The 9,458-nt window shown below is 53.3% G+C and overlaps 1 protein-coding gene across 7 annotated transcripts in view; it reads right to left on the reverse strand.

Moving 5' to 3' along the window:
• The window catches only part of DUSP8 (dual specificity phosphatase 8), a 46,201-nt gene extending 37,846 nt beyond the window's left edge, over positions 1 to 8,355 (reverse strand). The window contains exon 1 of one of the 7 annotated variants that reach the window (XM_027888733.1): positions 8,333 to 8,355. The gene's annotated coding sequence lies outside the window, so the exon portion shown is untranslated. Of the gene's footprint in view, positions 1 to 5,078; positions 5,260 to 7,319; positions 7,827 to 7,869; positions 7,885 to 8,070; positions 8,199 to 8,288; positions 8,310 to 8,332 lie in introns of those variants that run through there. The other 6 variants (XM_027888736.1, XM_027888734.1, XM_027888739.1 and 3 more) reach the window with 6 other exon arrangements.
• Between the last annotated feature and the right edge of the window lie 1,103 nt (positions 8,356 to 9,458).

The raw sequence follows: 9,458 nt of genomic DNA on the forward strand, positions 1-9,458 counted from the left end.
CTGCACCTTTGCCAGGGTTTCAGGCTTGCTGATCTCATTATTTTTTTAATTTTTTTTCTTTCTGCTCCTCCTTTCTATGCCGCAGCCTCCTTTCAATTCCTGTAGGTTGGAAGCATCATGTGAGGGAGCCCTTGCAAGGAGCTGCATGCACCCAAACAGCACCCACTTGTCTCCCTGCATCTTCCATTGCCCTCTGCACCTGCACCCCGTGGTCCAGAAAGTGTCTGCCACCAGAGGACGTGACTGTAGGGCCAGGATGTCCTTCAGCAAAGTGTCAGATGGTGCATTCACACCAGAGGAGGGATGTGGCGTGGAGGTACGTGGCACTGGTGGCATGGGGGTGGTCAGCCTTGGGTATGCAGCTGGCAGTATGGGGCTGCTCACACTTGAACCACAGACAGGGATGAAAGGAAAGGGGACAAGTCATACCCAGCTGCAAGGGAGTCTTTCCCATGCACCCCTCACCCCAGAAGGCAGGCCGGCTCTTCTGGTTGCAGTTACAGCCAAGTGAAGGGGTCCCTCATTCCCTCCTACCACCTGATCTTGTGCCAGTAGCTTTGGACAGGTTATGACTGCAAATGCAACTGCCTCCTAGCCTGCTTCCACCAAAGCAACCCGTGTGCAGTTAAGGATTTACAGACTGGCCACTCCCAGAAAGATTTCTGACTGCAGTCATGGTGGTCAGTCTGAAGATCCGGTCAGGAAGAGCCGATGGGTACTGCAGGGAAAGGAATTTAGCTGGAGTCTAGATGACAAGGGCAGTATCTCCTCCTCTTATGCTTGTGCTTTTTACATGATTTATATGGTTTTCCCCTTTAGTTTAAACTCAAGCTTTCATTTTAAAGCCTACAAAAGCCAAGACCAAAGGTTATCCATGCAGCCAGTCATTTAATCACTGCCTTTGCCCATGCTGAGGAGAGAGCTCCCAAGCATGCTGCTTTCTAATACCGAAGCTATCCCATTTCCATTTTCACCCTGCCAAGCCGAGAGCTGGCTACCCTCTCATCCCAGAGCTAATGCACCTTCTGCTTTGAGCAGCTTGGCACATACAGAGGACATGTCACGTTAGAGAAGGGAAATCTAGTCCTACTGATGCTTCAAGGGCCCTCATTGCCCACCACTTGGTATCCCCATCATTTGCTGCATGACCCCATGAGCCCAGAAGGCTTATCCTGGGGGTAAGGTGCTTGTTTGCCTTTTTGCAACAAGAGCAGACAGAGGCAGCCTAGAAAGGTATTCATTTAGATACTTCCACAGGGCAGGTCTGGCTCTCTCGTCCTAGAACAGCAAACAGTGTAAATACCGGCTGGGTGCATTTGCAGTCTCTTGGAGAAAGGGTCTCCAGGACCTGCATGCTATTTTCCTGCAACACCTACACACCAAGTGAAAGAAAGCACAGGATTAAGCTGTGGTTCTTCAAGGCTGCAGATAAATAGGACAGCATTTCACTTCTTAGGCACAATCCCCAGCGACATGAGCTTGTCCATCTCAGCAGAGCGCCAGGGACAGTCAGAGGTGAGGCCAAGGCTGGGGAAGCAAGCACCTAGCAAACACAGGGGCAGTCACTGCACCTGCCCAGTGCAGTGCCGTTAGGTCCCCATATTTAAATGGCAGATAAGAACAACGTTGTTGCCTTCTGTCAGATTTCCCGCAGTTTCTGATGATAACCACTGCAAACTGAGAGGCAGGTGCAGTTCCCAGCACAGGTTTCCAGTCAGCAGAATGCCACAGTTATGCCACAAAACTCCTACTCTCCTTAGGAGACCCAGAATTCTACACAAATTCAAGGGGCTACACTGGTATTCCATGGGATGAGGCATTCCCCAGGGCAGTAAATATATTTTACAAGGCTTTTCTGACCTGGTTCGAGGCTTGCTGAATTTCCTATATGCACACAACAGCCAAATTGCTCACAGGTTTGGGATGAATTGGAATGTGTCAGCTCAGGATCCACCTCTTACCACAGCCCCAAGGAGGAGGCACCAGCTAAGAGTTTCAGAGGATTACCTTTATCTAGAAAAAACACATAAGACAGGCAAAGCCCAAGCTGATGTCCCTGCCCCACTCTCCTTTTCCCTTGGGGGCCGTGATTCATTACCAGCTGGTTTTGTTCTATTAATCCGAGGTGACACAGGGGTCAAACAAAGTGTTTTGCAGGTCCTCCACTATCCTCACCACCCTGAACAGGCAGATGAACACATGCCCATTGACCACACTGAGCCATGGCTTGCTAGTCAGATGCCACAGCTGTTCGTGTATGAAAGCCCACAGCCCAGTCTCCTGACTGAGAGATGGGTATTGCAGCACTTTGGGTCTTCTCTCTTAATCCATATTATCACTGCTATTGTGGGTGGCAAACTAGATGAACTCATTTGCTGGAGGAAACAACCAGCACTATTCCCCTCACCAACTCCAGGCAGATGTTGAAGCATGATATATATGTATTTCAACCTTAGTTGCAAAAAACCCCCCTGAGATATATCATGACATCCACCCAGAGCTTAAACATCCTCCAACTCACTGCCACACAGCAAGTCTCACTCAGCCCTGCTTCTGACCATGCAAGTGAAAGCACAGGTGATCACACCAAGCAAGCCTTGCCCCTTTAGCTGGTTGACCCCCAGCTAAGGCTAGTTCAGTCATCCTCACCTTCCCGCCTGTCCTGCAGGACTCCAACAGAGCTCACTCTTATCTATGTATCAGGTACTGCTGAATGAACCTTGCTCAGGTGCCAGACAAAGAGGCAGCCAAGCTGGAAGCAGAAGGGATTGCGAGGATGACACAGAATTAACAGGCATCAGCATTCAGCAAGCAAGCGGAGAACGCGGCGATCTATTTTTAATGGTACAATGAGAGTGCTTTACAAAAGGATGTGTCTGGGGAGATTCTGCCCAGTCAGAGATTTGCATTCGGGTTTTTTTGCAGCAGTCAACTTCCCTCGGTGTGCAGGAGTCATTTTGTCTCTTTACCACCCTGCATAGCAATTCAGAGGGCCCTGGCTCAGTTTTGGCTGGAGGCTCATTCCTCTGGGTCACCTTCCTGCCCTGCTGCATCCTTGACTTTCCACCAGAAGAGCTGAACCTGAGGTGAGCCACAGGTAAGGTATAAAGGACAGCTCCTGGCTTTCTTGGCTTCTGGGTCTCAGCCCTGCTGAGCTAGTACAGCTGCCAGGGACATCTCTGCGAGGTCCACCGACAGCAGCAAAGCAGTTAACGTGGTTTTTCATGGGCTAGCTCAAGTCAGCAGTGCTGGCACCCTCTCTGCACCAGCCCTCCACTCAGCAGCCTCAAGTGCCAAGCAAGACTCAGGCTGCGCCCGTCCGCTCCCCAGGCAGGGCTGCCGGCCAAGGCAGATGAAGATGGCATGAATAACTCCACTCAAGCTACAGCTCAAGGAGGACCAGGCTGCCATTGCAAGCTTGGAAATGAGGGTTGTGAGAGGCAATGCAAAAACAATCGGATGCTGTAGATACTTCCTGGTTGCTTCTTTTCAACAGCGCGCCCCAGAGGTGGATGGGCTCTCTTTATCTGGAGAAAAGATCACCTGGTGTTACCCAGGAGGGTCTGGACTTGAAGAGATATGTGATTTATGCAGGCACAGGTTTAACGTGTGGGAAGGTCTTGACTTGCCTGATTCAAAAAACCTGCAATCACCTAATAGACTGAAATTTCTCCCAGAGCTTCTGCTGCATCAGCATGTGTTAGCTTTAGACAGCAGCAGCGCTCCTCAAAGAACTAAATCCCCTATTAAAAAGACGAAAAAAGGCGAGATGAAAAGCCGGGGATGCGGGCACACCGCGCATCCAAATGCCGGATGAGTAATGTGGGTTGACAGAGACGAACCGGAAAGACGCACTGCATCATTAGCAGGGCTGGATGAGGTGGGGAGGAGGATGCCAGGGTCATGCTGTCACTGGAATCTCCATACAGGATCAAAGCAGTGGTCCACCTCATTCACATCCCCTCACCATCACAGCCTAATAACAGGTATTCTACAAGAGCCTGTGAGAAGCAAGACAGTGGGTACTTATGGACTAGTCATGCAATAATGTAGGTTTAAAGGGATCTCAGGAGTTCATCTGGTCCAACCCCTCTCTCCCTTAAAGGAGAAGTAACATCAAAGCCAGAACAAGTTGTCTAGCGCTTCTGGTCACCAAATGACTTGTTCCCAGTCATCAGTGGACTTGGAAATAATGCTCCCCATAACTCAGGATGCAGAAATGCTATATAGAGACCCACTTATGCAAATTGCTAGAGGACTCTGAAGGGCTCTGGTGAAATTCCTGAAGAACACAAGGTCTTTGCCACAAGAGAAGGCTTGAACAGTACAATGAAGGGAGACAAGTCATGAAGGCACACCTAAGGGAACCATGATATAAACCTTTCCACACACAGAAACAACATGGAGAAAGACGTAAGAGGAGTGGGAAGAAAAGAGGGAATCAAAGAAGGATCTCCAGCCCCACATAGGTTGCTGGGATTCTCTTATTTTAAGTCAGTGCAAAATGCAACACTTATTTCAGCTTCATGTAACACACTCCCTGCCTTTCTGTCCTGTTATTACTCCCTATTTGCACCAGGATACTCCATGTACTGGACCAGTTTCCACTGAGCACCTCCAGGTCCTCCTCCAAACCCAGCCCAGGCTACCACTGCACCTATCTTTTGAAACACTGATCCTTCCAAGGTACCATGCAAACAAGCACCACCTGTCACTTTGGGAAACTGGAAGTCCTACAGAAGCCCTGGGCAAAGCAAAGAAAGAAACCCCCTGCACACCAAGCTAGATTACCTTGCCCAGTTGGATCTAGAAAACCTCAGAGAAAGAGCCAAATAGCAGAGAGATGGAGCAAGTCATCCTACAGGAGCCACAAACTCCACCTGGCTTTGACGGCAGCCCCTCATGCCATTAGTGCAGAGCATCTTGGCACGGTCAGTTTTTACCCCCTCTAACATTCCCCTGTCTGTGTTTTAATCCTGCACACAAAGTACACCCAGCTCTCCTGACTAAGCTTGAGAAAATCTTGAGCAGAGAGCTTGTTTAGCTTCTTATCTGATGAATGCTCCCAGGCCACTCACCTCCCTTCCCCAAGCCTGCCGTAATTACGTCAGGTGCCTCCTTCCCACTGGCATCAGGCGGGACAGGTGTATCTTCAGAGAAGAAATTCGAAGCTTGAAAAACAGGTTTTAAAACCCAGAGGGCATGGGGATGCAGAGGAGCGTTGAAGCTTTCCCCACAGGATGACTGCATTGCCGCTTTGGCTGCAGGAGCTTCTCTGCATAGCAGCAAGGGAAAGAGTGCAGCGAGACCCAGGGGCTGCGCTTAGGGGAGTGTGAGCACCTGGGCACGTCTGCAGCCATCTGCCCCTTACCACTGCCACTGAACACATGGCAGAGGGGAAAAAGGTCTGCAAACTCTCCCAGCGCAACCTCTGGGAGAGCGCGGTCAGCATCCACAAGCTCCTTCTCTTTCACCTCCTTCTCTACCAGATTCGGTTTGCTGGAACTGTTTCAGTATGATGGCAGCGTCCTTTGAGCTTGCACCATAAATCAAGGCTGCCAAGCACTGGACCACCTTCTTTTCCTCCTTCCATTCCTGACAGTGTTAACGTGCTCTGCACCTGCCTGTGCCCCGGGCTTTGGGAGCCGAGCTGTGCACCGGAGAAATTAACCTCTGATCCCTAAGAACAGCCTCACTTAAAGGCAAGGAAGCAAATCCAAAGAGGAAAACCATCTATAACACACCCCCTATTCCTTAAAGCAGCTGGTGCAGAGGTAAGGGGTAGTAGGGATGGAGTGGGGACTTGCTCATATTCATGCTAAGAGAAGTAATTTCATAAATCCAGAGACACAATGGGTTTCCAGCCTTTGGGGAGGTTTTCTGGGGGAGGATAGGGCTGCACAGGAGAGAAGCCGGTTTTCTCTCACATCTCAGGATCCAATTTGGCAACCTGGGATAGGCACTACTGCTTAGTCCTACCCAGCCCTCAAGGGTGTTTTGGTAGCAATTGTGATGTTGCATTTAATATTAGATGAATTTAAGCTCTCCAAAGGCAGGTACCTCACTGGCTTTCTCAGCAAGGTGCCTGGCACCCAGCAAAAACACACACTGCAGACAAACATGGTGCAGCATTTGCAAGAATAAACTCCATGCAGTACCCCAAGCGAATGCTCCTAAGGATTCTGGCCATTTTGCTCAGCTCTCCCAAACCTAGCTGAGGCTAAATTTTAAACAGCAATGCTAGATCCAGGTTTTCCTTCCCTACTCCTTACCTTGTGTCTAGGCAGGGACGACTGAAAGCCTCAGGAGGCAAATCTGTTGGGTTAAAAGACTTCGGGGTGAGCTACCGTCATCTCAGCTTGGAAACCTTCCAGCCCCAGGTTTGCACTTCTCAGTTGTGTTGCCAATGGGCTGAGGGCAGGAATTTCTGCCTACTGCCACTGCAAAGAGGCATTTGGGCACCCCTATGCTGCTTACATGCCTGCCTGTCCACTGTGGTCCCAGCCACTCGGATAGTCCTACACATCCAGGCTCTGCCACTGTGGCTGTGCCAGGAAAAACTGGGGACAAGACACCTGCAAGGTCCTTGCGGGCATTATAAAATCCCAAATACACTATGGCCAGAAGGGCTTTCTTGGTGCTGCAGCTTATTTTGTTTTGGGAACTGTTACAAGCAAAACCAAAGCAAGCACAGGAACCCCCATCCAGACCCAAACCCCCAACAAACCTCTTCCCCAGAGAGAGTCCTCCCGACATGGATGCCTTCCGACAGCGTGAGCACAGGGGCACACAGAGGCAAGGCCAAACCCATAAGGGCCAATTCCCATGCACTGAGTCCTTCCAAAAACAAAGCTCTCCCACAGCCACGTTTGGGCGCTTAGGCAGCCGTGCTTTGAGCCCTTCGCCTTAGTGCAGTAGGATGAGACAATGCAAGCAAGCGTTAAACACCCCTCCACGGGCAAGCTGCTTTCAAGGTTATCATGGCCCCTGCACTGCCAGGCACAATCCTCAGCACTACCTGTTCAGGCTTCTTGGGTATCCCAACCGTTTCCTGGGGGAGGGGGGGTCTGCCTTATTACCCCTAATTAGAGATGGAACCTCCATCAACGATTCCCAGTGCGTTCCTCATCGCTAGCTGCTTGGGACAGGGATGGTCTCTTCCACACATGCTAATGCAGCACCCAGCTCCCACCATGGAGCTGTCGATAACTACCGCAATACGAAGGATAAACGCATCCATGCCTAGAAAAATCCAAATATCCCTAACAGAACAGCACTGCACCGCGTTCCTCCTTCTAACAAAACCGCAAATTACTGACCTGTGCACAGAGCTCCCCCAATGCAAGCTGAAGCACTGACATCAGCTTTTGCTGTTGCTCAGGAATTTAATTCTGGGGGAGGAGAAAAGGGAGGGGGGAGCAGGAAGGAGAAGGAACTTATTTATCAATAAGGGAAATAACCAGGAATCTTTAAAAACAAACAACACTGAGCACAGAAACCGATATTTATCACTATATAATAATTGGGGGTGGGTGGGGGGTAATCAGTCGATCCAGGCACATTAGGGGAGGTGGAAGGGATTATTTTAAACGGGCAGCTTAACTCATTAATCGCGAGCAGCGCCTTTGGAGACGCAGCAGTGAAGTGTTGCATTAAAACCCCCGCTGCTGAACACATGCCGGCTTCGTTTAAACGCCAAGGACACAGGGCGACACTCCAACCTCTTTCATCATCAGAAAAACCACAGCGCTGTTAACACCGGCTCCTCAAACACCAGCCCTCAGCCCCACCAGAAAATCCCTCCACCCGCGACCCCCGGCGCGGCAGGACAGCGGGTATTCCCCGGCGCTTCCCAAGCCCACTCCTCACCTGCACCACCGCCGCCCGGCAAACGCGCACCGCGAAGGCAGGGTGGGATTTCCACCACCACCCCCACCCCCCCCCCGCCCCGAAAATAAGCGCAGCGCCCCCGATATGCGCGGTCGCGGAGCGCCAGCTCCCCCTCTTCCCCACTCCCCTCTTCCTCCCTCCCCAGCCCCAGCACTTCACACGCATCACTGTCCCTCGCACCGGAATAATTCCAGCCCCCCACTGCAAACGCGGAGCCCTGTATCTCGGCACACACATGGGCACGTACATAGATCGGTACATGCTGTCCCACCGCCGCAGGGCGCGATGCCGGCTCCGCTCCGCACACGCGGGGCACAGCACCGCATCGCCCCCCCACCCCGCGCTCCTCCCGTTCCCCCTTTTTCCCCCCGTTCCCCCCAGCCCCGGGGCGCACGGACCCGTCCGTCCCGCTCGGGCTCCCCGCAGGAGGGGCCGCACTGACCCGGCGCGGCGGGCGCGGGGCCGCCCCGCTCCGCTCCGCGGCCGTTCCGCCGGCGCGGCCGCTGCCGGCGCCGCAGGGCCCGCATGCCCCGCCGGACGAGGGGGGGGGGGCCGCTCCGCGATGCTCCGCGCTGCTCCGCGCCGCTCCGCGCGCCGCCGGGAATGCGCCGGCGATGAGGTCATGCCTTGGGAGCGGAGGGGGGGGGGGGGACGGGGGGAAAAGGGAAAAAAAAAAATAAAAAAATAAGGGGGGGGGAAGACAGCGTTGACGTCACCCGCAGCCAATCAGCGCGGGCGGCGCAGGGCAGGGTGACGTCAGCCCCGCGGGCGCGGAGCGGAGCGGAGGGTCTGGGACACGGGATACCCCGCGGAGAGAGCGGCCTGGGCAGCGTAGCGCTTTCTGGGGGTGACTCTCCTGGCCTCTGAGGTCCCCGGGGGATACCCCCCAGAGCCGCGGCTGCTCCCGACAAAAGACGCACTGCCGTGTATTTTTGGGTCATGGATGTTTCCCGGGCTGCCAGGCGCCAGGGCAAGGTTGAGCCAGGAGCTCTCCCGCAGGTGGAGCCACCCCTGTCGGCTGCCAGCACCCCAGCACCCTGCCCACGGCTCGCCCACCCGCCGGCGCTGGGCACCCCAAATAACGCGCTGCTGAGCGTGGGGCAGCGGGGAGGCTGCCGGGGCGCCCCACGGGGCTCGCTCGCTCTGGAGCGCCCAAGCTGAGGAAGGACAGACGTAAAGGCAGGGCGGTCTCGGGGAACGGCATGGCAAAGGGTGACCCAAAAGCTGTGCGTTCAGGAGGAGCCTGACCCACAGGTCGGCTCCTGGATGGATGGAGCGGGCGCACCCCCATCCCGCTGCGATTTCACCAAAGAGCTGGGCAACTGTCCTGACTACACAGCAGGGGTTTTTCTCTGTCCTTGGCCCTGGCCTGGCAGCTCCAGCTTAGAGAGGGATTAAGGTTTAGAAGCTTACGTTTTGCTGGTGCTTAGGAAATGAAGGGAACCTTCCTCCCTGCTGATACAGATGCCGGATGTTTTAAAATTAACTCTCATCTCTCCAGACATGAGGCCGTCAGCTTGTTCAAGAAGAATGTCGAGCTCCCACAGTAACTGTCGGCAAAATCTTTC

This window comes from Empidonax traillii, unplaced genomic scaffold (genome assembly GCF_003031625.1).
Source record: "Empidonax traillii isolate 1590-97213 ecotype Southwest subspecies unplaced genomic scaffold, ASM303162v1 scaffold245:size1430315, whole genome shotgun sequence".
NCBI lineage: Eukaryota > Metazoa > Chordata > Aves > Passeriformes > Tyrannidae > Empidonax > Empidonax traillii.